Genomic DNA, 17,526 nt, shown 5'->3' with positions numbered 1-17,526 from the left:
CTGGGAGGCAGAGGTTGCAGTAAGCAAACGTCGTGCCACTGCACTCCAGCCTTGGCAACACAGCCAGACCCTGTTTCAAAAAAAAACAAAAAAAAAGATTGTGGAGGCAGGCAGGGTGGGGAAGTGAAGCCGTTTCACAATTACCCTACTACACCCCATGGCCCTTCCTGCTAGATGAAGACATTGGGATTTGTTTTTCACTCAATATACTCTTTGTGGCACACAGCCGGGGAACCCAAACCAAGACACCTCTATTATCATGGACCTGAACTTCCAGCTGAAGTTGAAGGCTAGGACTGGCCCATCATCACAAGGGACACAGGATTTCCACTTGAAATGATGTGATGATTACTTTAAAATAGGTGTTTTCTCTTTCAAAATCTATGTGTGGGGAAATATTAACTAAATAGTAGCGCATCCAAGCATCCATCAATGGATGAATGTACAAACAAAATGTGGCCTATCCATGCAAGGGACTACTAGCCTTACAAGGGAAGGAGGTTCTGGGCCGCACTGCCACATGGGTGAACCTTCAGGGTGTGCTGCAGAGTAAATAACAAGCCGATCACCAAAGGCCGAGAACAGCAGGACTCCACTGACCTGATGCACTTGGAGTAGCCAAAGTCATAGGGATAGGAAGTGGAGTCAGGGGTGCCAGAGGCTGGGGCAGGGGACAGAACTTCATGGGGACAGAGGCTCGGTCTGGGAAGAGGAAAACGTTCTGGAGATGGACGGTGGGGACGGTGGCGCATCAGTGTGAGTGGATCTAATCTCACTGGAGTGACAATGAAAAGTAGCGAAAACGGTAAATTTTATATGATGTGTATTTTGCCACAAAGAAAAACAAAAAAGCAAAAAACCCCACAGTAGTGCAAAGGAAATACAGCTACGAAATACAAATCTGGAAAGACTGTGGTGGCAGGCGGGAAACACCTGTGCTCCAGTGTCTGACCAACTTGTGCCCCAGCTCTGTGGATCTCCCGTCAAGTTCAGAGGCTTTGCTAACGGTACACAGCTTGTTCATCAGCGTGGCTGATGCAGGAATGGGTTCTCTGGTCGGGGGCGATGTTCCATCCCCGCAGAATACTGCAGACACCTCCCTCCCTGAACGGACCAGACATGAACAGTGAGCTATGAGCCCTGCCACCCATCCCGATGTGAGGGACACAGCTGGGGCCCCACCCAGACCCGACTCCCACCACGAGTGAATGGGGAGGCTTCTTGCTCTCCCGATTCCCAGAGCTGACCAGCAAATCCTGCCCCTGGAACGCTGGCCTGTTTACCTTGGGTGGACCTTTCTTGAAAGGAGATTGCAAACACTCAAAGTGACACCTTTCAGCTTGTGGGACCACTGTCCAGCTGTCCCGCTGCGGGTGCCACTTGACAGCAGCTATCTCTACACGAAGTGGAAGCTGGTCTGATATCAGACTTGCCTAGAACCTACTGGTGAGGTCTGGAGGGGACAGTTGCTAACTCATCCATAACCGCCTTCACCTCCATCATCTCCTAGAAGTTACCTAATAGATGTACCTGCTTTGGGCAGGTGCCCACTCCTCCCAGACACCCCCAGGACGTGCTGGGATTTCTCTGCTGCCATTCTGTTCCCATCTCATAACACAACAATCTGAAAGTCTGTCCAGCTATCACTTCCTCCATTGTCCCCAGGCTCTGCTCTGTCGAGGACAGCCAGAGGTATGCACTGCAGCCCCTGGATGAGTGCTGCGGCTGCTGTGGCCTCACCTCCCTTGTCACCTTCCTCGGGGCAAGGCCTGACCCTGCCTTGGCTGATAAAGAGCTCACTATGCTCAGGCTCCACGCCATCAGCTGGGACTTAGCTCTCTCCTTCTTTTCTTCAGCCTCGAGCTGAAGCAGATATTTATCTCTCATAATTTTCATTCCATGAGCCTTCGCCCTGCAGTTAGGGGCATCAGAATCACTTACATTCTCAATGCCATCACATCAGCCGCCTTCTCACTTCCGAGTCAAGTGCAAATTTGATAAGTGAGTTTTGTGGTCTCCATCTGGATCTGGATCTGGAGGGAGGGCCAGGGACTTCCTCTGGGCTGTTGACACCCCCAGCCACCTCCCAAGGCACAGAGGCATTGCAGGCGCTGTTTCCCACTGCACGTACCCCATCTTCCCACAGACACGCTGTGGGAACCCGGCCTCCGTGGCCTAAGGAGATGCGCGTGCTGGTCCTGTCTTCCTGGGGTTCTAGTGGGCTCTTTATCCAGGACTGTGGACCACTGTTCACAATCCCCTCCTGCCTTGTGCCTGCGGTCAAGTCCAAGCTCGTGGGAGTGTAGGTTTGGATGTCAAAATGCCCCCTACAGATTCTTATGGTTCCCTTGGAGTCAGTAGGTTCGGGGGCATCCCCTGTCTGTTCACCCTTAGAAAGCCGCAAAACTGGGTTTTGAGAACTCCCAGACTGTAGGAAGGGTGAACTCTGGACTTGGAAACCTGGGCTCTTTCCAAGTGGTCAGACCCCCATTGTGTCCCCAAGTCCGCTGGAAATCCAGCATCTGCGTTGGTTCAGGAGGAAGCCGGGTTTTCCCTTTTATCTTCCTTACAGACAGTTCTGGCTACACCACTGCCTCTCAACAAAGAAGGAATCTCTCAGCTGGTGCTTGAGGCTCCCTGAGCTCTGGCCTTCCTGGCCTTAGCCCCACCTCCCACCTTCCAGCTGACTCCCACCTGTGCCCAGGTCCTGGGAAAACTAGAGTCCCTCCGGTTTCCAGTCAGGCTCACCCTCAAAACCTACACCCAGTCTCCCCTGGTAGAACGTGGAATGGGAACCCCTTCCTTGGCTCTGGTCCTCTCCCTACTCCAAGGCCTGTCCGTACCATCCCCTTCTCCAGGAGGCCATTCCTGGCAGCTCCAAACCACTCATGCAGTCCTGCTCCCTCAGCAACCTTTGTGACTCTCAGAATAAAAGTAACCCCCTTCCAGCTCATGTTAAGGTTAAATAAAGTGCTATAAGTACAAATCTTGGGATAGCACCTGGTGTGGCTGACACTTACTAAGCACGTTGTACAGACCAGGCTATTTTTATTACATCCATGTTATAGATGAGGAAACTGGAGTACAGAGAGGTTGAGTAACTTGCCTGAGGTTACACAGCTTCACAGAGAGGCTAAGTCACCTGCCAGAGGTCACACAGCTGCACAGACAGGTTAAGTCACCTGCCAGAGGTCACACAGCTGCACAGAGAGATTGAGTAACTTGCCTGAGGTCACATAGCTGCACAGACAGGTTAAGTCACTTGCCTGATGTCACAGAATTAGTCAGTGTAGAGCTAGGTTGGACCCAGACACTCTCGCCCCAGTCCATGCTCCTGACCCATTTCCCCTCTTATGAGAGGCTCCGCCTCCTGACTCGCACACTGTGGGCGGAGTCTGTCTCTCATCACTGGAATTCCTTGTTGGGTCTCAACTCTCCCTCTCAAAGGGTGGGACTTTGATGCACAATTACAGAAAAGAAGGAAACTTCCTTTGGGGGTATTTCTCACGGCTTCAAATGCTTTCACTGAAGAGAGTTTATTCTATTTCTATCCCTCAGTCATGCTCACTGGCTTATGTTCCCTTACTTCAGTTGCATTAGGAACCAGTACGGAGCTGTGATGGAGTCTACCAGCCTTGGGTTCGAATCCCATCCCAGCTCTTGCTGTGTGATCCTAGGCAAACCACTCCATCTCTCTGGGTCTTGGTCTCCTTTTCTGAAAAACGAGGTGGGGGAGCCTGGGTCAAGGGGAGTGTAAGGTGAGATGGATGGGCACGAGCACCGGAGCGGACTCTGAGGAAGCACAGAGGAGGAGGACGCCAACACAGCAGCTGCTGCAGCCGTCATCCTCTTGGGGCAGGACTGCTTCCAGGAACTCAGCCATGTGAAGACCCCCACGGGTTTCCATGGCAACTTTGCCACTAACCATGCAGATGCCCAAGGGCTGGTGGTTAGCCTCCCTGAGCTCAGTTTCCCCACCTGTGAGGTGAGCGCCCATCAGCTCCATTGCTGCCTGTGCAGCTGAGGTTCTAAGATTTTGCCTTTGATGTGGAGCCATCTCATTTTTGTGGCTGCCATGGTGACCGTTTCACAGCACAGCACCATGTTGCCATGAGCAGGACACAGGTATGACATCTCCTTCTTAGCCTTTCTAGGGCTTGTCACAGGCTTTCAGGGGACACAGCAAACAGTAAAAGCTCTGCAGACTCAAAGAAGGCCAACTGGGTTTGAACCAGCCATGCAGGGGAAGCTCCAGGAGCGGTGGGAACCAAGAGAGTGAGATAGCTGAGGCTTGGTGGCACACACAGGAAGCACCGACCTTGTGTGGGATGAGAGAGGCTAGGACAAATGCAGGGACCTGGTGCGACAGCCACGGGAACAGCAGTGTCATGGTGATGTCTAATGGACAATTGTCAGCGAGTGCTATTAGCCCCACTTTCTTTTTTTTTTTTTTTTTTGAGACGGAGTCTCAGTCTGCCACCCAGGCTGGAGTGCAGTGGCTCGATCTCGGCTCACTTCAACCTCCCCCCAACACCACCCTCCACCCCCGGGTTCAAATGATTCTCCTGCCTCAGCCTCCAAGTAGCTGGGATTACAGGCGCCCGCCACCTCACCCGGCTAATTTTTTTTATTTTTATATTTTTAGTAGAGACAGGGTTTCGCCATGTTGGCTAGGCTGATCTCAAACTTCTGACCTCAGGTGATCCACCTGCCTCGGCCTCCCAAAGTGCCGGGATTACAGGCATGAGCCACTGTGCCTGGCCAGCCCCACTTTCAAGGGACGTCTAGAACCCAGCCCTTCCCCCCACCCCTGCTGCCACCCCTCTGGTCCCGCCACTGTCATCACTTGCCTGGATCATTGCAGTGGCCTCTCTGGGCTCCCTCCCTGCACCCACATGGCTGAGTCCCTGCCCCACACAGCATCCAGGACTCCAGGTCCCCATCACTCCTCCTCTGTCCAGAAGAGGCTCCCTGCCGGGGGGAAAGGCAGAATCCTCCAGGGCCCTGTGTGAACTACTGCTCCCTTGACCTCTCAGTCCTCACCTCTTCTTACCCTCCCCCAGCTCTCCCTCAGCCACACTAGCCTCCTTGCCATTCCCCCAACAAGCCAGGCACCTGCAGGCCTCCGGGCCTTTGCACTGGCTGAGCCCTGGGCTGGGCTGGCTCTTCCCAGATGTGTACACAGCTCACTCGCCCACTTCCTTTAGGCCTCTGCTTCCACTCCATCTAACACACCAACACCACCCACCCACCCCAGCTTGATCTTTCTCCTAAGCACATTTCCAATCGAACACACTACATAAAACCTCTATTTACCACTATTGTCTGGTTTTCTTCACTGAAATTGGAACCCTGAAGACAGGAATTTCCTTGTTTTGTACACTGTGGTAACTGCTCAGCAACTGGAACAGTTCTGGCTCATGGAGTAGAAGCTCAATAAATATTTATTGAATAAATGAACGAACACTGTTTGCTGAAAGAACCTTCACACCCAGGAATATTTTATTTTATTTATTTATTTTTTTGAGACAAGAGTCTTGCTCTGTCGCCCAGGCTGCAGTGCAGTGGCCGGATCTCAGCTCACTGCAAGCTCCGCCTCCCGGGTTTATGCCATTCTCCTGCCTCAGCCTCCTGAGTAGCTGGGACTACAGGCGCCCGCCACCTCGCCCGGCTAGTTTTTTGTATTTTTTAGTAGAGACAGGGTTTCACCGGGTTAGCCAGGATGGTCTCAATCTCCTGACCTCGTGATCCACCTGTCTTGGCCTCACAAAGTGCTGGGATTACAGGCTTGAGCCACCGCGCCCGGCCACACCCGGGAATATTTTAAGTGTTGCTGTAATTCCCGACCAGCAAGATGCAGAGGAAAACCTTGAGAAGAGGACCCAGAAGGAAACCACAGTGTTTACACATTGGCATCCGAAAGGCTGAAATATGGCAGCTCAGAGCTGGAGCCTGGCCAAGGAGGACAAAGGTCCTGACAAGGATTGCACCGTGCAGAGGTCACTGCCCGCTACCTGGGGTATGAGACTCTGTTCCATTCAACAATATTCTGATGAGACAGTCAATGTGCAAAAGAAGACTCCTGACAGGAGGGACCGAGCCAAGGCATTCCTAGCCAGCTAGGGATTGAGTGACAAGCACAGACCCATGCCAGAATTAGAGGCCAGGCAGAAGGTTCCACAAAGGTACCTCCTGGGTACTGAGTGCTGAGACTACAAAGCCAAAGAAATGAGTTTCTGACCTCATGTAGCTCAAAGCTTAATAAGTACAACAGCAGCAGCAGAGCAAACCCAGAGCCCAGTGCTCAGCATGCACCACATACTATTTTTCCCCAATTTTTTATTGTGGTAAACTACACACAACACAAAATTATCATCTTACTCATTTTCAAGTGTACCGTTCAGTGGATTAACTATATTCATAGTTCTGTGCAGCCATCACCACCATCCATCTCCAGGACTTTTTCATCCTCCCAAATTGAAACTCTGTCCCCTTTAAACACGAACTCGCCAATCCCCCTCCCCTTAGTCCCTGGCGTCCATCCTTCTACTTTCTGTCTCTACAAATGTCACTACTCCAGGACCCTCCTTATAAGGAGATTGTATGGATCTGCCCTTTTGTGAGCAGTTCATGTCATCTGGCACCTGCCCTCGAGATTCATCCACATTGTAGCATGTGTCAGAATGTTCTTCGTTTTTAAGGCTGAACCATATTCCACTGTGTGCACAGACCACAGTTTGTGAATCTGTTTATCTGTGGCTGGACCCTGGGGTTGCTCCCATCTTTTGGCTGCTGTGAATAATGCTGCTATGAATATGGGTGTGCGAGTATCTTCCACGCCCTGCTTTCAATTATTTTGGGCATATGCCCACACATGAGATTGCAGGATCCAATGGTGAGTCTATGTTTAATTATTTGAGGAACCACCACACCGTTTCCGCAGTGGCTGCGCCATCTACATTCCCACCAGCAGGGCACAAGGGTTCCAATTTCTCCACATCTTCGCCAACAGACTTCTTATTATCTACTTTTTTTTTTTTTTTTTGGAGACGGAGTCTCGCTCTGTCACCCAGGCTGGAGTGCAGTGGCGCGATCTCAGCTCGCTGCAAGCTCCGCCTCCCGGGTTCACGCCATTCTCCTGCCTCAGTCTCCCAAGTAGCTGGGACCACAGGCGCCCGCCACCACGCCTGGCCAATTTTTTATATTTTTAGTAGAGACGGGTTTTCACCGTGTTAGCCAGGATGGTCTCGATTTCCTGACCTCATGATCCACCCACCTCAACCTCCCAAAGTGCTGGGATTACAGGTGTGAGCCACTGTGCCCGGCCTATTATCCCCGTTTTACAGATTTAACATTTCACTGAGGCAGAAAGAGGCTCAGTAACTTGCCATGGGGTACAGAGGCTAATACCATGGGTGGCAGAACCAGGATCTGAACTTGGAATGTCAGACTCCAGAATGCAAGAATGCCCAGAGAAGGGGTGTGGCACCCCCTGGTCAGCGGATTCCTCCCCGGAAATAATCACCCCCAACGAGGCAGCTCAGCCAAGACGGTGGCTCTTGAGTGGTGTGGTGACACTGGACAGGGGTTCAGAAGAGCTCACACTAAGGCTGAAAGAAGCTTCGGTAATACTCTGCTTTAACGCATTTCCCTGCTGCCATAGAGAAAACTACACTCACCTCCATTTTACTAAAAACGCCATGCATCAAAATATTAGATAAGGGGCACTCAGCATTTGATTTCTAAAAGGCAAAATGTGAGTGCACACAAGGGCGCTAAGCATAATGATTCTCTTAAGCAACTCTATTTTTGAAGTATCAACAGCCTCATTTTCTGGGGAGATTACTGCATGTAGGAGGAGCTCCGCTGTGCGACAAAAGCTAAATTAGGGAGTACAAAAGGCCAGGGTTTTATCTGACAAAGAGGTAACCCAGCACACATGCTCTTCCAAGTGCCTCGGTGGTTACGTCAAATGGCTCTGATACCCAGGGCCCCCAGAAGCACAACCCCATTAAGATACGGAGAAGAACACGGCCACTGATGGAAGCTGTGTTTCCACCGCTGGGAATAGCTGCACACGCTGGGGCCCCAGCTTCTGACCAACAGGTGATACGCTGCTCAGGCAGCAGCCCCTCCCCATAACTACAAGCCCTGCCTCCACTGCCACATCTGAGGACAGAGGGCACTTCAGGCCAGCAATCAGCTATCATGTTGACCTAGAGGTCCTGCCTGGCATCACAGCACTGCCGTCTGACCTCACTTTGGCTTTATCCCTGTTTTCTGATCCAGATGAGATGCTCCACCCACACAGGCGTGCAGCCTGGCCTTGGTTTGATTGCAGACTCAGCAAACATGAACCGAGCCTGTTCCCCACGGCTAGGCCACACCCTAGGGAGGCACTGGGGTCCTGAGGCCTCACTGGCCAGGAGGTGCCCAGGCTGGACATGGAGGCCTGATGGCAGTGCCACAAGGGAGCCATGAGCACACCTGGCCCATCAGGTCCCATGTCTGGCCCTCTTCCCTGCTCCACTTACCTCCAACTGGAGACCAGGAAGGCCAAGATGTGCCCAAAACAGTTCTGAGCAGAGGTCAGTCCAAACCCCCCTGCACAAAAGTGTTAGTGAGGGATAAGCTGCAAACAGCAAAAGGGCAGTAGGCAAGGTTTCATCACAGCCAGCATCGGCCACACGAAAGCCAGCTCAAGCCCCCTTCAGTGAAGGGCTCTGGCATTCGAGTAAAGCCCAAACTGAAAGCAAACACTTTCAACAACACAGCTCTCTGGCGCTTCCTACTTGTTTTCCTCCCTTCTCCTCCATGGACTCAAGTCCAGGTTCTACCACTCTACTGCCCAGCGAGCATCAGGTGGCAAAGCTCTGCACCGGAGGGCTCTCCACAGCTCAGCTTGGAATCCTGGACGGCCCTGCCTGTCCCCACGTTAGAGATGAGGAAACCGAGGCCTAGGGCTGCCCAGCTTTCCCAGGCCGCAGAGTTAGCCACCTGTGACCCAGGGCCTCCATGACGCCTCCGTGCATCCACACAGCCTTCCTGTTTCCCCAGGATCCTGACAAAACTCCACATCCAACAAGCCACATCCACATGTCTCCTCCCTTGACCCAACCTCCCTTGACAATCAGAGTGGACGCACTGGCAGGAACACCTGCAAGAACAACCTCCACATCAGGCAGCTCTAGAAGCTGCTTTTGTGTTAATCCAAGACTAATTTTCTGCTACCCAAGAAGGAACCAAGAACAGGTTCTTTTCTTTCCAAACCAGCTGGGCTTTAACAGAGAACATACGTGGCTGGCCGCTCCCCAGCACCCCAGCCCAAGGGAGGGGAGTCACTGCCTCTCTCCCCTGAAAGAGGCAGACCGGACACTGGGCTTCGGTGCTGCAGCCAGGGGTTCCCTAGGACGGCTCTGCCTTGTGAGACGGAGGTCCATCCCCCGATCCTGAGGACACCTGAAGGGCACTCTCCAAGCTGGAACAACAGGTGCATCGCTGTGGATGGGACTGGGGCTCCCACACACAGGGCCTATACTTGTATTGGAAGAGTAGAATATGTGCCCAAATTCAAATGGCTGCATCAACCCAGTCTCAGTCTGTGATTAACTCAAGGCCAAACACTTCAACTAACACAGGAGAAAGTCTTGTATAATACAAAGGGGCAGACGGCAAGAGGATGCAACAGTGAGAAGGGGACCCTTCTTGGTGATGGAAAAGGCCCTACAGTGTTTTGTTTTGTTTTGTTTGTTTTTAGAGACAGGGTCTTGCTCTGTCATCCAGGACGGAGAGCAGTGGCGGGATCGTGGCTCACTGCAGCCTTGATTTGCTGGGCTCAAGCAATCCTCCCACCTCAGCCTCCTGAGTAGCTGGGAGTACAGGCAGAAGCCACTGTAATCTGTACTCAGCCAGCCTTACAGTGTTTCAATGATTGATTTGTTCCCCAAAACGGGATGCCTGGTTTTCCAACTAGCTTCAAACTCTTAAACCAGGGGTTCCAACTCAGAGGCAATTCAACCACAGGCAGCAGTGGATGATGTCTGGAGACATTTTGTGTTGTCACAACTGGGGAACTGGGGAGGGGGCGTTACTGGATCTGATGGTCTTTGGATCCTACAATGCCAAGGCTGAGAAACTCTCAAACAGGTGGACCCTTGGTAAAAGGTGCCTTAGGAAAAAAAATTAATAAGGGACTATTGAAGATAATAAATAATGTATGTGATATCACAGGTACAGAGTTTCTGTCTGGGATGCTGAGTCTAGAGACAGACAGGGCTGACGGTGACGGCTGCACACTGAGTGTCAGGTGCACTGTCCACAACATGTTCCCACATTCTCCTGTACGTGGCGATCCACGGTACTGAATGCACACTTCAAATAGCTAAAATGGTAAATAAACAGTTCGTGTTATTTATCTTTTAACCATAAAGAAGTCTATGACACATCAGATATAAGATATCATATGTAATTATATGTACTATGTAATTTTAATTATTTCACAAAGTTGCCTGTTCAGCTAGTACTAACTGCGGTTATAACCCATGGCATTAGCCCCATCCTTATCCCTCACCTGAGAGATGAGCAAAATGAATGGAGGGCAGCTCAGTGACTTACCCAGGGGGCCTGGGGTTCCTAAGAGCCATGCCCTCCTGAGCTGACCTCACCACCCCCAAAGCAGCCTTTGGGATATCTCACTCAATGAAGGTCACTGAGCAAGCGCTGGGGATGCGAAGGGACCAGGCGGATGGAAACCCTGCCCTACGGGACCCCAGGCCATGGTGGAAAGACGGAAAGTGGATCACAGACAAAAACCAAAAGGACAAGCTGGAGAACCCATCAAGTGACAAACGCCATGGAGAGACGCAAAGCACAAGGAGGGGAGAGGGACCTGGGAGGAGAGCAGAGGGAAAGCCCCACCCACCCTGGGGAGAGAGTGCAGCACCAGCAGCCAGCAGCCCCTATCTTCCCCTGCTCCCCAACCCAAAAACAGGCCTGGAGCTCTGCCCCAGATCCCAGCCAACCTGCTGTGTGTTCACAGGCAAGCTCCTTAACCTCTCTGTGCCCGGTTTTCCCTTTTGTAAAAAAGAAAAGATAAAACCTACCTCTGGTGCTGCCATGAGGATTAAGGGAAGCAGCGAGTGTAAACTGCTCACCACCCTGCCAGGCACGCGGTGAGGGTCAGGGAGGGCAGCACTTAAGTCCAATCAAGACAACAAGGGAGTCAGCATGGCACAGAGGCACACCCCACAGCTCAGGGGCCTCAGGACGAACATTTCTAAGTGGCCATTCTCAAGGGCATGATTTCACATGTAAGCTGCCCCTGAGAAGCTTCCCCAGTGCATGCATATGAGACATTCTCCAGAAGACATAACATTCTGGCTAGGCAGGACGTTCCCAAGGACACCCAGTTTCTTGGCCCACAATGAGCCCCACGCTGCGGGTCCCACATCTGGTGACCTCACTAGGCTCCCTCCCCCTAGCTGAGTCGAACACATCAGCATCAGCCCCCAACCAGACTAACCCTGGCTGGTGCTCACTGCACTGCCCCAGCGCTTCCTGCCCCCACCTGGTGCAGTCCAGGAAGCCTCAGGGAGACTCAGGACATCTTCATTTAAGCTCACTTGAGACGGCCCGGTTTGGGTGGGGCTCCGCACCCTGCAGCTGGTCTGAGAAATGGGGTGGGGCACTAGAGTCTGTGAAATCCTCTGAATCCAGAGCCCCTTAAAGGGGTCCAAAATCTAGAAGTCCAGGAATTAAAAATGGCACAGCCACTTTGGAAGACAGTTTGGCAGCTTCTTACACAACTAAATACGCCCCTGCCACACGGCCCAGCAATCACGCTCCTTACTGTTTACTTAAGGGAGCTGAAAATGTATGTCCACACAAAAACCTACACATGGGTGTTTATAGCAGCTTCATTCATGACTGTCAAAACTTCGACACAACCAAGATGTTCCTCAGCAGGTGAATGGATAATCTGTGCTACATCCAGACAATGGAATATTATTCAGTGCTAACAAGAAATGCGCTATCAACCATAAAAAGCCATGGAGGAAGCTTCAATGCATATGACTAAGTGAAAGAAGGTGACCTGGAGGGAGAAAGGGATGGACAGGCAGAGCACAGAGGATTTTTTGGGGGGGCAGTAACACTGCTCTGTGTGATGCCACAATGGCAGAACAAGCACGTGGTGAACTATGAACTATGGGTAATAATGATGTGTCAAAGTGGGTTCATCCATTGCAGCAGATGCGCCACGCTAATGCAAGATAATAACGGAGGGAACAGGGACAGCGGGAGCATGGGAACTCGCTGTACTTACTGCTCAATTTTTCTGTAAACCTAAAGTGCTCTAAAAAAAAAAAAGACTATTAAAGAAACAGCAACAAAAACAACAACAAAAAACTTTTTAAAAAATCTAGAACTCAGAGCCAGGTGTGATGGCTCACACTTGTAATCCTACCACTTTGGAAGGCCGAGAAGGGAGGATCACTTGAGCCTAGGACCAGCCTGGGCAACATAGTGAGATCCCATCTCTGCAAAAATTGTTTTTAAACATTAGCCGGTTTTGATTTGCATCTCTCTGATGGCGAGTGATGATGAGCATTTTTTCATGTGTCTGTTGGCTGTATGAATGTCTTCTTTTGAGAAATGTCTGTTCATATCCTTTCCCCACTTTTGGATGGGGTTGTTTGTTTTTTTCTTGTATATTTGTTTGAGTTCTTTGTAGATTCTGGAAATTAGCCCTTTGTCAGATGAGTAGATTGCAAAAATTTTCTCCCATTCTGTAGGTTGCCTGTTCACTCTGATGGTAGTTTCTTTTGCTGTGCAGAAGCTCTTTAGTTTAATGAGATCGCATTTGTCAATTTTGGCTTTTCCTGCCGTTGCTTTTGGTGTTTTAGACATGAAGTCCTTGCCCATGCCTATGTCCTGAATGGTACTACCTTGCAAATCAAAACCACAATGAGATGCCATCTCACACCAGTTAGAATGGCAATCATTAAAAAATCAGGAAACAACAGGTGTTGGAGAGGATGTGGAGAAATAGGAACACTTTTACACTGTTGGTGGGATTGTAAACTAGTTCAACCATTATGGAAAACAGTATGGCAATTCCTCAAGGATCTAGAACTAGATGTACCATATGACCCAGCCATCCCACTACTGGGTATATACCCAAAGGATTATAAATTATTCTACTACAAAGACACATGCACACGTATGTTTATTGCGGCACTATTCACAATAGCAAAGACTTGGAATCAACCCAAATGTCCATCAGTGACAGACTGGATTAAGAAAATGTGGCACATATACACCATGGAATACTATGCAGCCATAAAAAAACGATGAGTTTGCGTCCTTTGTAGGGACATGGATGCAGCTGGAAACCATCATTCTTAGCAAACTATCACAAGAACAGAAAACCAAACACCGCATGTTCTCACTCATAGGTGGGAACTGAACAATGAGATCACTTGGACTCGGGAAGGGGAACATCACACACTGGGGCCTATCATGGGGAGGGGGGAGGGGGGAGGGATTGCACTGGGGAGTTATACCTGATATAAATGATGAATTGATGGGTGCTGACGAGTTGATGGGTGCAGCACACCAACATGGCACAGGTATACATATGTAACAAACCTGCACGTTATGCACATGTACCCTAGAACTTAAAGTATAATAAAAAAAAAAAAAAATTAGCCGGACATGGTGGTATGTGCCTGTAGTCCCAGCTACTCAGGAGGCTGAGGTGGGAGGATCACCTGAGCCCAGGAAGTCAAGGCTGCAGTGAGCTATGATTGTGCCACTGCACTCCAGCCTGGGCAACAGAGTGAGATCCTGAAAATAAAGATTAATTAAATAAATAAGTAACAATAAAAATAAATTTAGAACCCAAAGAAGATAATGGAATGCAGCCAGTGAGGAGCACAACCAGTCGGGAAAAAGCAACATCTCACACTGCGAATCGCACCCACTCGCCCCGCTCCCCACTGCACAGGGGCTGGCACCAGCACCCTCCAGGAACCTAGGAAGCCCCAGGATTCCACAGCGTCACCAACTCCACCTGGGAGTCTGGCAGGTGTTGCCTCAAAATGGCCCCCAAGTCTGGGCTCTGCCACCTCTACCCCCTTCCCTGGCCTAAGACCCACCATCTTTCCCCTGGGCCTCAGCACAGCCCCTACCTTCTTTCCCTATAGTCTATCTCACACCATGGCCAGAGAAGTCTCTCAACATGATAAACCGGACCCTGTCATCAAGCTCAAATCTTCCCAATGCTTCCCCACAGCAGCCAGAAAAAAATCCCAACTGCCCGCACAGCCCATGTGGGCCACACTGCTCCACCTCCACCACCCTCCGCCATGCAGGCCCTGCGACAGGACAGTTTCCACTGGAACAGGACCTGGACAAGAGGAAGTGCTCTGTAAATAGTTGATGGATGTTCTAATGAATGAACAAACCCACAATGCACTGCACAAATGTTATCATCTGTATTCTCTAAGTGCGGAGACCAAGGCACAGCCCAAGGTCACCAAGCCTGTGAGCAATGTCAGGGTAATTGACTGTTGGCCTGCACTAAGCCCAGTGCCACATTCTCCCCTGCGCCCCGTCAAAAGAGTGGTGGTAAGATGGCACTGCCATCGCAGGCCATGTCCTCATTTCCAGAGGCCCAGCCTCCGAATCAGGGAAATACAGCTGACTCCCCAAGGCCTTCGAGGTGGGCTGATGAATGGAGTGTTTAAGCCATAACTGTTTTCACTAAGTGTTCATTAACTTGATGATTGCAGAAGGCCCACTAGGCTGTTCTGCTGCCATTCAAAACCGGCAGCTCCACAACCATCTCCTCGGGTCCACGGGGTCTCCCACCCACCTCCTTTTTTCTGGCCCTCCTGTGGGAGTCTCCAATGCTTACCTCCACCTGCTTCCACCTCTGGTCATCCATAGATGCCACAAGGGGATGCAAGCCATGCAGCCAATGACACCCAAGAAAAGGTCAACGGGGCTTGCTTATTGTGGCGCTCAGCAGGAGACGTTTCTACCATATACAGTTATTAATGACTTTATTTATATACCAATATTTAGTTCTGCTTGCAATTAAGCAGATCTGCTTTCAAAATATGACTAATTAGAACAGTCGTGCTGGCAGGGAGATTCTGCAAGGAATCACATCATTCTAGCAAAAGTTGTGCCTGCTAGAGGCAAAACCAGGTGCTGGATCTCAGGAAGCAGCCTTTGCTCACCAAGCCTGGAGGACATGCCTTGCGGGGCTGGAGGAGGAGGGCAAGGACGGAGGAGGGAGAGAAAAGAGAGTCGGGGAGACAGAAAAGAGAGGTAAAAGCGGGGAGGAGGAAGGGAAGAGGGGGGAGGGAAGGAAAGTTGCAACCCTCAAGCCCAGAAGCTTAATTTGTATGATGCTAGTTAACGATGTTCTCTGGCCTGACATTTGCTGCTGCTTGGAAGCCAACCAGAAAGATACGGGACTGCCTAATTCCCAGGTTGACATTTCGAAGGGAGCCAGATAAGGGGTACCTATGCAGTGATGCAGAAACGCAGATCAATACACGACAGGCTGATGTGCAACACTCCCATTAATCCCTGAATGGCTTCTGTCCTCACAATACTTTCACTTATTTCTGTCCAGTAGGGGCATGATTTTCTCATCTTTCACTGAGTGACAATTTTTGGTCAAAACAGGTGCATCTGGCAACGGCAGCCAAAGCCCATGTTCCCAAGAGGATCTGTGAAAGTCCTGGCGTTCCAGGCTGCCTGAGAAGCAGAGCCCCTCACCAGTGCCTGAGTCTACGATCAAGGCCTGACCTGGCACTGCCTCTTCTGACTCCAGCTCTGTGCAGGGACTGAGGACACAGAGACCCCATTGGCCCAGAAGCTGACCCTGGTGCCGGCCCCACGGTCCACCTGGCAGGGTGCACGGGGCATGGAAGGAGAAAGTCGCATTGCCCTGGGGCCTGGGAGACAGGCCCAGCCAAGGAGGCTGAAAGCTTTCAAGGTTTGAAGGAAGAGGAGGGTGGAAGGGGTCCTCTGAGATGAGCAAGGCACATGGTGCATGTAAGGAGTCCCCAGTACTGGGTGGTGCAGAGGCCACCCAGCCCCCAATGCAGAGACTGGTGGAAATGAAGGGTTGAGAGGTGTGGGGACTGGGGACGGCCAAGGTTTTCCCTGACCGATGGCCTCAAGCTGCACCCATCACTCTCTCCCTGCCTCCCTGCCCTATTTGATCTCTCTGTCTGGCATCCACTCTACCCAATGGTCCAATCCACACTAAACTGCCCTGCCCATCTCTTTGTGGCCAGGTCTACCACCAGCGTGGAGGCTGGACAGGGCCCAGGCCACAGCACAGAGCCGGGCAGTCAGAACACCCAAGTATGGGCTGCGTGCGTAAGGCAGTGAGGAACGAAGATTTCAAACCTATCTGCGGTCCACAGGAGGCCTAGTCTCAAAGCCCCCTGGGGCTCGGCAGGACCCTGAGGGAAGGAAGCTGGGGTCCTCCCACAGAGGGGTCCTCCAGAGGTGGGCAGGGCTTGCTTTGTTTTCAAGGCAAGCTGGAAGTCTCAGGTTTCATGTAAAATCACTGGATTTGTAAATACTGGCAACTAATTCAAGTTGGTAAAATAGATGATCTGTCAGCTGGGTGTGGCCCAAGGAACCCAGTTTGCCAACTCAGAGGGAAAGGAGAGCGAGGGACAGATTTTTCAGAGAAGCAGCCATGGCACTTGATTTGTATATAGAAAGATCAGCCTGACTAGCTATAGCGGACACTGGGGAGGCCACCCAGGCGCCCTCCAGGACCCGTTCCCTGTCCCCACCTGCCAGGAGTGCTGGCTGCTGAGGGCTCCCAGCTGAGTACCGCTTGGGGACTGTCTTTGGCTAAGGTCACGCCTCTCTCCCCCAGGGGCCACACACAATGTCCAGTCGATGTGGAAGGAAAAAGGGCAGTGCCCTGGCCTTGATTAGGGACATCCCCTCAGAGCCTTCCCAGCTCCAGAGCTCTGGTGGCAACGGCTATAGGAGGCCTCTGCAGAGACCATGCCATGCCCCCCAATGCCCCCTCTACCCACCCAGCCCCTCGCATGAGTGTTGTGCCCAAGAGCTCCCAGTGAATCCCCTTTCACACAAATCCCATCTTAGAGCCTGTTCCCAGGGAACTCAACTCAAGACAGCGAGCAAAGCCCCAAATCTCCAGAATCATGTCCTCTGCCGTCTGCCCGATCTCCCATCTCCCCCATCCCCCACCTCTGTCATCACATGTGCTGCAAGGAGCTGGTGATCATGCATCTGTCCCCTGAGCTCCAGGGGCAGAGCCAGGGATGCATGGTCCCCAAGAGCTTACAAAGTTGAAGCCTCACCCCAAAATTCCCAATAAATCTCCCCTTGACAATATACCCATGAAATTCACCCATGTAATTCACACAGTTCAGTTCCTTCCATAATTTATGGCACTCAATGCTACAAGCCTTGTTAGGCATGACCCTGGGTGGCTGCGTCCCTAGCAGGTGAGTCAGA

This window comes from Piliocolobus tephrosceles, chromosome 2 (genome assembly GCF_002776525.5).
Source record: "Piliocolobus tephrosceles isolate RC106 chromosome 2, ASM277652v3, whole genome shotgun sequence".
NCBI lineage: Eukaryota > Metazoa > Chordata > Mammalia > Primates > Cercopithecidae > Piliocolobus > Piliocolobus tephrosceles.
This window is presented reverse-complemented; position numbering follows the sequence as displayed.